This window comes from Gracilinanus agilis, chromosome 3 (genome assembly GCF_016433145.1).
Source record: "Gracilinanus agilis isolate LMUSP501 chromosome 3, AgileGrace, whole genome shotgun sequence".
NCBI classification, from domain to species: domain Eukaryota; kingdom Metazoa; phylum Chordata; class Mammalia; order Didelphimorphia; family Didelphidae; genus Gracilinanus; species Gracilinanus agilis.
In genome coordinates, this window is record NC_058132.1 from 494,038,186 (window position 1) to 494,050,309 (window position 12,124).

A 12,124-nucleotide genomic window follows, 5' to 3' on the forward strand; every position below is an offset into this window, starting at 1 on the left:
TATTTAGATATTTAGGCCAGAAGAAAGAGGTGGAGAATGGGGAAATGACAGATAAGATTTATAAAGTTAAGGAAGGGCTCAACTTTCTGAATGTACATCTTGCTAGACAAGTATTCATTTTACCACTAATCTTATTTTATACTGGGTTCTTACTATTCCAATGAAATGTATTCATTTAATTAAGTAGGTCTATCTCTAAAAATCAGGTAGCTCTGTGACAGTGAATAGGGTCTGAAGTCAGGAAGCCTCATATCTGTGAGCTCAAATCTGGCTTCAGCCACTAGCTGTATGACACTCTGGACAAGCCACAATGCAGTTTGCTTCAGTTCCTCATTTGTAAAGTGATCTGGAGAAAGAAATAGCAAACCTCTCCAACATATTTACCAAGAAAACTCCAAATGGGACAACAACGAGAGGGACACGACTGAAATGACTGAACAACAACATGAGGTGCTGAAACCTGGTCCTGAGTTGCTGGAGTCAATGGTGTGTAGATGTCTTTATTAACAATGACTTTCAGATCCGTTTTGGTGTCAGACGTTCTTTTTTTTTTTTTTTTAGCTTTTTTTTTTTTAACCCTTAACTTCTGTGCATTGGCTCCTTGGTGGAAGATTGGTAAGGGTGGGCAATGGGAGTCAAGTGACTTGCCCAGGGTCACACAACTGGGAACCGTCTGAGGCCGGATTTGAACCTAGGACCTCCTGTCTCTAGGCCTGACTCTCAATCCACTGAGCTACCCAGCTGCCCCTGGTGTCAGACATTCTTAACGTGTTTTATCCTGTTAAGGATCAGTGACTGAACAACATTAAAATCCTTAGAAATTTCTTTAAAGATACCTCAAGGACCTTGTCATCTTTTTGTATGTAAAACATACAGAAGTATGCTTTTTGTGATTCATAATCAATTAAAAAACAAGACCCTTTCAGAGGGTTTGTGAGGCCAAAATTATTTTCATCATACTATTAAGGTTTTACTTGCCTATTGAGAATATTTCTCCTTTTTCCAACTATGTACTTCTATGAGTCCAGAATTTCTTCCTATACTTCAACAAAACAGCATATTACAACAGACTGAAGGCAGATTTGAAAATCTATTTGTCTTCTATCAAACCACACATTGAAGAGATTTGCAAAAATGTATAAAAAGACACCACTCTCCTTTTATTTTGTTTTGAAAATATTTTTCATAAGAATAATATTTGTTATAATGTAATGACTATATTATGCTTTGAAATGAATTAATAAATCATTTATAATTTGATCGGTTTTAATTTGAAATGTGTCTATGGATATAACTCACAAAAACAAAAGCCCTCTGGGACTCTTGATAATTTTTAAGAAGGTAAAACCATCCTGATTTTAAAAAGTATGAAAATTACTGGCATATATTAATTTCACTGCTATTTAGGAATGGGTCAGAAGTCATATGAGTTCATCATATTTTTTTAAAGGAAAATCCATATAATGCTAAGCAGAATGATAAGCTTGGTATATGTCTGCTGCCTATAATTGCTATTAAATCTTTGGTAATAGAACAAACAAGGTTTCTTAATATTTTCTGTGGCATAAACCCTTTGGGAAGTCTGTGAGACCAATGGATCCCTCTCAGAATTTCTTTTTCCTTCATCAAAGAAAATGTTAAATTTTAGTTAGGAAGTCAGTGAAAATAATGATGTAACTTTTTTTCTTATACAAGTTTATGGATCCCCAGAAAGATATCCATCATAAAGAATACTTGGACTAAAATGAAATCTGGTAAGGGCAAGGAAGGAGGTCATAAAAGTCTGCAAGATGAGCTGAGGAAATTTGTTCCAAGTTTGGAAGAAATGAGGGCAGATATAAAAAAAATAGTACTTTTAACATTGGAAGAGTGACTAGGTTAAAATCTAAATAAGTGAAATAACCAAAGTAGAGTAGGGTCTACACAATCATTTCAAGAGTCTTATCTGTCAGTAAGTAACACTACTCAGTTAATTCAGGTGACTAATGTGTAATTATAAAAAACCTGTGACCTATAACTAAAATTCTCAGTTCATGTGAACTGCTTCTTGAGAAATCTTAACTATCTCTGTTTGCCTCAAGATGCTTCCTAAGATTTTCCTTGAAAATGTTCATTTGTTTTGTCCTTACTCAAGTTTTCTTCTGAGAATATCAAATTTTAGTGTATAGTTATGTCTTTGACCAAAAAGGAAAAGGGCCTTCAGCCCCTGTGCAAGTATTCAGATTGGCAGAACATCAAACCCTCCGCAGGGTCCTATCCAATCCTTCAGTAGTACTTCCCTGGATTCAGCCACTAGAACATGAAGAATGGAAGGAATGATTCCACACAAAGGGAAATAACAAAAGAGTCAAGCAATTAACCTCTAAGGGACATATATAATTCTTCAAACATCTAGAATTACTTTAGATCCCCTTTTCCCCAAACAGGAAAAAGAACTTGGAGTCACTAGAGGATCCTCTTTTCTAGGACCTTCACAGTCCAAGAAACAGTGAAAGGCACATTTACTCCTCTGTGTCGTGACTCTGTCTCTTGCTGACTCCCAGCTCTAGTTTTTATTTTGTTCAAGAATTCCTTTTCTAGGTTAAGGAAGATTAGTCTAGGAATCCATTGCTCATGGTTTCCTGGAGCTCATGATTTCCTGATTGGATAGTTTATTCCCAAAGGAAGAGAACCCATCTGTGTCTGAACAGTTTCTCTTTCTGACTTCCTAACTCTTATTCCCCTATGTATCTAGTTTTCCTTTTAAAGGCCAAATCTGAGGCTGGTTGATGAATTGATAATAAATCAGTTGTCCTTAGTATGGAATGAAGGGTGCCATCTAGGACAGGACAAAAAATGAACAACTTATAAGAGTTAACCTCATTGAGAGAACTTCACAACTTAAGAGACATAGCCCTTATCAGTTGAATTCTTTGGATTCTGAGAAATATCTTTGCACATCTACTATATTTAATAAGAACAGCTCATATTTATATAGCATTCTATACTTTATAAACCACTTTTGACCCAACAACCCTGTGAAGCAGAGTATAATTACATTATATTCATTCATTACCATATCTGTATCTATAAAAATAATTTTTACTTTATAGATGAGGAAATCAATCATCAGATATGAATTGCCTTGCTAAAAGTCACATGTCTAATAAGTCTCAATCTTCGGATTCAAATTCAGATCATCTAACTTCAAATATAATACTCTTCATACTTTACTATCTTTCTTAACCTTAAATATGTCTACAAAAATTGAGTCAACATTGCCCTACCTACTGAGGGAACAAATGTCACTATGACAAAATCTAGGAAAATTTAATGAAGGAATAGGGAAAGAAGACTGAATTTGGAATCATATGGCCTCAATTCAAATCCTGACTCAGTTACTTATGACCTGTGTGACTTGAGTAAGTCACTTAAGTTCTATGGGATTGTTCTATCCATTTATAAATGAGGATATTAGATAAAAAGGTATTTAAATACACAGGGAAAAAACTCATATCTCTAAAAACTGACACCAATAAAAGAGAGAAAGAGCAGATCAGTGATATGGGCATATAATTAAAAAATCTATGAAAACCATTTTTAAAATCCCCCCAAACTTTTTTTATAAAGGTCTTATTTCTCAAATATATAACGAACTAAATCAAATCAATAAGAATTAAAGTCATTTCCCAATTGACAAATGGGCAAAGAATATGAATAAGCAGTTTTCAGGTGAAGAAATCAAGGTTATCAATAGTCATGAAAAAGATATTCTAAATCCCTTTTGATTAGAAATTAAATTAAATTAAACAAATTAAAACAACTTCAAGGTACCACTTAACACATATCAGATTGGCTAAAATGACACTAAAGGAAAATGATAAATGTTAAAAGAGATGTGGCAAAATTGGAACATATGCATTGGTGATGGAATTGTGAAATGATCCAACCATTCTGGAGGGCAATATAGAATTATACCCAAAGGGCTATAAAACAATGCATACCCTTTGATTCAGTAATATCACTATTAAGTCTGTATCCTGGAGAGATTAAAAAATGCAGGGGAAGTTTCTACTTGTACAAAAATATTTATAGTTGTTCTTTTTTTTGTGGTGACAAAGACTTGGAAACTAAAGGGATGTCTATCAATTGGGGGAATGGCTAAACAAATTGCATGTGATAGTGACAGAATACTATTGTGCAATAAGGAGTGAAGAACAGTATGATTTCAGAGCAAGAAAGTCCTTCATGGTCTGATGCATAGTGAAATAAGCAGAACCAGGAGAACATGGTACAAAATAACAGCAATATTGTGGAATGACCAACTGTAGTAGACATAGCTATTATGGACAATATAATGATCCATGGCAATTCTGAGGGACTTAGGACAAAGAATACAATTTACCTCCAGAGAAAGAAGTATTGAAGTCAGAATGCAGATAAGAACATAGGATTTCTCAATTGCTTATTTGGGTTTATATTTTCGGGTTTGGGTTTTATAAGATTATTCACTTAAAATGAACAATATGAAAATGTTTTGCATGCTAATACATGTATAACCCAGAATGAATCTCCTGCCAGCACTGGGAGGGGGAAGTGAAGGGAGAGAGGGGGAAAAGTTTGATCATATAACTTTAGAAACATGTGTGGAAATTTTTTAGTATATGTAACTAGCAAAAAATAAATAAATAAATAAAAATATAAAATCCCCAAATACTGAAATCCCCCAAATCAAAGGAGACATTATTGATAAAAACTAAAAATTTTAAAAATTAAATTAAAAGCTAGTTTTATTTTTAAAAAAAGATATATTGGTTGACAAGTGCATGGATTAATTTGATTTTTTTTAAAAACGGTTGAATTTTCAGTATCAAAAATTGGTAAAAGTGAATGCACAATCTATAAGGATAAAATTAAAATAATTTCTAGAAGCTATTTTGCCCAATTATATGTCAATAAAACTGACAATCTAAATGAAATGAATGAGTATTTACAAAAATATAAATTGCCTAGATTACATCAGAAGTTGCACACTTAAATAATTCTATTTTAGAAAAAGAAATTGAACAAAATATAAATGAGCTCCCTTGAGGGGAGAAAAAAATAGGACCAGATGAATTTACAAATGGACTTTACCAAATATCTAAGGAATAATCAATCCCAAACTATTTGAAAAAATAAATGTAGAAGTCTTACCAAATTCTTTCTATGACACAAATATAGTTTTGATACCTAAACTATGGGGAACAAAAATAGAGAAAAAAACCATTATCCAATTTCTCTATTGTATATTGAGGTCAAAATTTTCAAAAAGTACTAACATGGAGATTACAGCAATATATAAAAAAATATCATCCATTATGATCAGGGGGTATTTGTGCCAGGAATGCAAGATTGTTTTGATATTAGGAAAACCATAAATATAATTGACCATATCAATAACAAAAACAAAAAAAGGACTATATAAGTAGATGCAGAAAAAATTTTATACAAAATATAACACCAATTACTAATAAAATATTAGAAAGAAAAGGAATAAATGGACCTTTTCTTAAAATGGTAAATAATATCTATCTAAAACAAAGAGCAACTATTATCTGTAATGGAAATAAATGCCTTCCCAATAAGATCAGGGGTAAAGGAAGAATGTCCATTATCACCATAATTATTCAAAATTGTACTAGAAATACTAGCTATAGCAAAAAAAGACAAGAAAAAACTGAATAATAGGCAACATTGAAACAATACTGTTACTTTTTGAAGATTACATTGATTATTTTAGAGAATTCTAGAGAATCAATAAGAACATTAATTGAAACAATTGACCACTTTAGCATGATTGCAAAATATAAAATAAACCCATACAATTCATTATAATTTCTTTGTATTCCTAGCAAAATCCAGCAGGAAGAGATAGTAAGAGAAATTCCATTTAAAATAACTATGGAGTGTACAAAATATCTGAGTCTACTTGCTAGGATATACACAGGAATGATATGAACATAATTTCAAAATACTTCACACAAATAAAGATATCTAAATAATTCTAGAAATATTAATTGCTCATGGGTAGGCCAAGTCTCTATAATAAAAATGACAATTATACTCAAGTTAATTTTCTTATTCTGTAACATACCAATTAAACTACCAAAGATTTATTTTATAAAGCTAGGAAAAATACTAACAAAATTAACTTGGAAGAACAAAAAATTAAGACTATCGAGGGGAATCAATGAAAATAAAAGTGAAAGAAGGGGGCACAGCAGTTCTAGATCTCAAACTCTTCTACAAAGTGGCCACCATCAGAACAATTTGGTAGTAGATATGGAATAAACTGATTGATTAATGTCATAGACTAGATACTTAACATATAGAAGTAAATGTCTAAAGTAACTAATGTTTAATAAACCCAAAGATCCAAGCAAGTAGGGAAAGAAATTACTTTTCAACAAAATGCTTGAAGAAATGGAAAACATTATGGCAGAAACTAGGTATCTCACGTGGAATACCAAGATAAACCTAAAGTGAATACATATTTTAGTCATAAAGAGTAATTATGTATAGTGCCACAGAACCAATACTGGAAGAATAAACTGAGACTGTTACTTCTAGAAAATGAAAAGAAAGATAAAACATGAATGACTAATATTATATGAACATGTTGGTCTCCCTGACAATATCTTATGTGATGTGGAAAGGATGGAAAGGGGTTGATTTTTACATGATTATTGACATGATAGGATCTGTTATGTAGATGTGAAGAAAAGTAAGTTTCATATAAAGGAAACTTGTGATTTCATTAGTATATAATATTCTTTTTCTTTATATATGGAAATGCTTATTTTTTGGATTTGCAAACATTTGGAATATTAATAATAAATAATTTTAAAAGTGATTTTATAAGCAAATTAGGAAAGCAGTGGGAAAAAATTATGTTGGATTTATGAATAAAGAAAGAGCTCATGACCAAATGAGAGATAGAGAGAAACATGTGTGTAAATGAATAATTTTGATTACGTTAAATTTAAAAGCTTTTGTGTAAATTAAACGAATGCAGCTAAAATTAGAAGGAAATCTGGAAGCTGGAGACATTTTTTTTACCACAAGTTTTTTTGTTAAAGGTTTCACTTACAAAATCTATAGGGAACGGAGCCAAATTCATAAAAATCAGAGCCATCACCCATTTAATAAATGGTCAAAGGATATGAATAGGCAGTTTTCAGAGTAAGAAAATATCACTAGTCACATAAAAATGCTCTTAATCACTAATAGAAAAATATAAATTAAATAACTCTAAGGCACCACGTCATACTAATCAAATTGGCTAATATGACAGAAAAGGAAAATGACAAATGCTAGAAAGGACATAGAAAAATAAACATATTGATGCATTCCATTGCTGGTGGAGCTGTGAACTGGACCTACTAGTATTCTGATGGATAATTTTGAACTACACCCAAAAGACTATAAAACTATGTGTACTATTTGACTCAGCAATATCACTACTAGATGAATATCCTAAAGAGATTTTTTAAAAGGAAGGGAGAAAGAACCCTTATATACAAAATGTTTATAGTGGTTCTTTTTGTAGTAGCAAAGAATTAGAAATTGATCAATTGAGAAATGCAAGAACAAGATGTTGTATGTGATTGTGATGGTATACTATTGTGCTATAAGAAATGACAAAAGAGATGGCTGCAGAAAAACCAGAGAAGACTCATACAAGCTGTTACAAAGCAATATGAGCAGACTCAGGAGAACATTGAATACAATAACAGCAATTTTGTAATGGTAATCCACTGTAAAACTTAGATACTCTGATCAATATAATGATTCACAACAATCCAAAGGACTCAAGATAAAAAATGCTAACAACCTCCAGAGAAAGAACTGATGAACTTTGAGCAGAGTTTGAAGCATGATTTTTTCTCTTTTTTTGCCTTCTTTTCACAACATTAATTTGCCTTCTTTCCACAATATTAATGTGGAAATGTTTTATGTAATATCGTGTGTATAATGGATATTGTATTTTTTTTGCTTTCTTAGTGAGAGAGGGAGTGAAAGGAGGGAAAGAATTTGGAAAGCAAAATGAAATTTAAAAAAATCTTTAAAGATACTTCTTGTTCTAGATCTGTTATATGATGATGATAATGACGGCGCATTTTTGTACTAGTTAATGATTTCAGATGAAAAAAATTAAGGAAGGAAGTAGAAAGTACCAAAATAGATGCAAAGAAAGGTTCTCCAGTTTATATTTATGGTGCAGAAAGTTTTGAAGTTAGATATGTTTGGCTAAGTTGATAACTAAATGTGGTTCTATTTGAGCTTTCTATGTCATACACTTTGATGTGATCTTTAGCAAAACCCTATTCAGGTTGTTCATTCATCCTTGAGGCAATGGATGACAATGGGAAGATTCTATTACATGGTGTTTTTTCTTTAGTATGTGGATTTAAAAAAAATAAAATGAATGTATTTTGACCTCTAAAGCCTGAGATTTTCTATATTCTCCTCATAAAATCACAGTCACCAAAAGTGTTTTGGCTGGAAGAGACTTTTCATCTATTCTAGTTTCCCAGTTTTTAAGATGAGGAAACTGTGGCCAACAGTAAAGGATATTTTCTCCTATTTTCCTAAGAAAAATGAAATGTAAACTTCCTCATTTAGTCCTCACCTCAAAACATCTACTTTTTTCTTTCTTTCCCTCTTCATTAACCAGTTCAGATAAATAACTCTAAGTCTTTTCTTCTCTTTTTCAATCACTCTCTCTCTCTCTCTCTCTCTCTCTCTCTCTCTCTCTCTCTCTCTCTCTCTCTCTGTTTTTCTGTATTATTGTCTTTCTCTGTCTCTGTATGTTTCTGACTCTCTCTCTCTCTCTTTGTGTCCATCTCTCTCTTTCTCTGTCTCTTTCTCTCCCCCATCCCTATGTTTCTCTCTTTCCTCCTTCCCTTCCTTTCTCTGTTCCTTTCTCTTCTGGTTCTCTCTTTCTCTCCTCACTTTCTCTCTCCGTTTCTACATATACATACACACACAATATACCTTTATATATCTATTCACACATATGTTTGTAGATGTGTGTATATATGTGTACCTACATGCTTTATTATGCTAAATTACATATTATGTATATATAAATATATATCACATTAGGTTCCCAATAAATTCTTACTGATTAATGCCATCAGTTTTGTATTTGGAGGAAAAGAATAAATGTTTCATTGACAGAAGAGTATCTTAAAAATGTTCCAATTATTTTTATCTTCCTCCTCTTTCTTGTTCTAATTTGACATTCAGCAATATTTTTATTGATGCACTTTGATACATTAGTCATTTCCTAACAAGCAACCCCACCCTCCTTAAGCACATAATAAATAATTAAGCAAAACTACTGAAAAAAAGTAATTGTCTCTGATAGTCAGGAATATTACTTTTCATATTTCTAGTTGATCATGTTTTTAGGAAAAATGTGTGCCTTAAATTGAGACATTTGGTATCAACATTTCCATTGTTTTATAAGATTTAAATTGTTTTCACTATATTTATTTTACTCAAGGTTCACTTTCTAAATTTTTCTTCAATTCATCCAAGTTTTATTTCTCTAAGTCCTTCATTCATGTTATTGCAGAGAAGTAGAGAAGAAGAATATATTAAATATGAATGATCTAGAAGTAGACATGAACAGTAGCATAGTGTTAAATCCAAGAACACAGGCTTCTTGGGAAAGTAACTGTTTTATAAGAACTGCTGGGAAAACTGGAAATTAGTTTGATAGAAAAAAAGGACTGGATAAGAATCTAACACTGTAAGCCACAATAAATTTAGAATGGAAAAAAATTATCTAATCATAGTCACATCATCAGGTTTTTTGTTTTTTTTTTTTTGTAAAACAAAATGTACCATTACCCTCTGTAATGCATGGAAAGTGTAGGAAAAAGATACGGTCCCCCAAAGTACATAATGATTAGATTATTTCATTTTGGTTGATCTGTATTTATCTGCTTGATGCAGTATATAGAATTTTAGATTTTGAATTGGTACCTATAGGACACTGAGGGAAAATTAGAACCTCTAGTGTGAAGTTTTACTGAGGCCATTTTAGGGTTGCTTTCTTCCTTTCGTGTCCATCTACTACTCAGCTCTCACTTGTGGCCACAAAAGCTTTAACACACTTAGTGGCCACATCTTGGTATACCATCTCAGCAGACAAGCTCAACCAGTTTGAGGGTAACCAGCAGGCCTCAAACACTATCCATGAATTGGTGGGAGGTGCCTGTACTCCAGACATGCGAACACTACCCCCAACAGAAGGGATGGGTGAGAAGCAGAAGCAGCTGCTATGGAGTACTTAGAGCTTGGCTAGACATCAAAAAAGCCAAAGTTATCCTCTGCATCCTGAGCCATCACCACTTGTTTTGATTTTTGCTTTGCCCACTGCTCTTCAATGACTGGAAGAGAGAATGAGGCTGATGACTTCGTGCAACTCTGCCTCACTTAAATCCAATTTATGCTGGAGTCAAAAGATATCATCTTTAGCGATGTCTTTTTGGTCCTCTGAGTACAAAGGACAACAAAGAAAGAAACAAGATTTTGAATCAAGGCATGTTGGGTTTGGATCTCATCTCTGAGACTCAATCTTTCCCATAGGGAATAATAATTCCTATAACCTATTTCAAAGAGCTATTATGAGGCTTAGAAGAGGTATTGTAGCAATTGTTACTATGAATTCAATAAACCTTGGTCATTGTGCTTAAAATGCTCTACAAGGGAATGGGCACGTAGAAAGTTAAATAAAGACATACATGTTCCCATACAGCTTTGTCTAGTTGAGATGAGGATATTATTAAAAAAAATAAGGACTTAGAAAAAATATTGAGCCTACCAGCAAAGTTCTATTTTGCCTTAAGTCAGCACATAGTAAGAATTCATTATTTTGTGTGGAATAGCAAATTCTCTGAATATCACATCACATATCTTTTCATCCCTTGAGAACTAATATTCCTTCTTATATGGTACTTTCATTTTTTTTTTTGTTACATCGAGTTGTTAACTATCTTTTCACATTCATGATCTGGTTAACTAATCATATTACAACTCATTGCTGGTACACCTGTGGCAAACCAGTCCTTTTCTGCTGGTGTATTCCCAAAGCTTTTCAGTGGACACCAGATTTGGGAGGGGCCTGTTGTACTTGGATCCATAAAGGCACTTTATGAGAGACAATGAAGCATGTACTATCATCAGATAAAGATTCTCCCTACCTCTACATGTGTTTCTTCTATGATTAAACAAATGTGGGGAAGGGCAGGTAGGTATACATTATAGGCAAAAGAAAAATTCTCAACCGAAGGTGTATTTGAAGTTGAAAATAATTTAATAAGTTTAATTAATTTTTGTTTTTACATTATATTTATTTCTGAACATTGTCTCCATCACCCCAACTCTAAATCTCCTCTCCATCTAAAACCGAATCATCCTTTGTGAGAATGACGAACAGTGAAATTGAAAGTAACAAATTTTAGAAGAGCTGTGGGGAAACAGGCACATTTAATATACTGTTTGCAGAGCTGTGGATTGGCACAATAATTCTGGAAGACAATTTGGAGTGTATTCTGAAAATTACGAATTGATCCCATGAAAACACTTCTGCGCTTATACCCCAAAGACATCAAATAAAGAAGGAAACAACATTATTGAAAAAAATTCTTAGAGCAGTTCTTCTTTTGATGGCAAATGACAGGAAATGGGGATGCCCACTAATTAGGGAATGGCTGAACAAATTATGACACATAAATATAATGGAATATATTTGTGCTGTTAAAAAAGTGGTGAAAGGAAAGATATCAGAGAAACCTGTAAAGTTTTATATGAATCTATGCAGAATGAAAAGGGCCCAATCAAGGGACAACTTATACAATAACAACACCATTTTAAAGACAATTAACTTCAACAGACAAGATTTAGAAACTTAAGAATTATTTTTGAAGAGGGAGCAGCTGGGTGGCTCAGTGGATTGAGAGCCAGACCTAGAGATGGGAGGTCCTGGATTCAAATTTTGTCTCTGTGTGACCCTGGGAAAGTCATTTAACCCCCATTGCCTAACCCTTACCACTCTTTTCAGGGAGAAAAAAATATCAAGGAGAAGGTA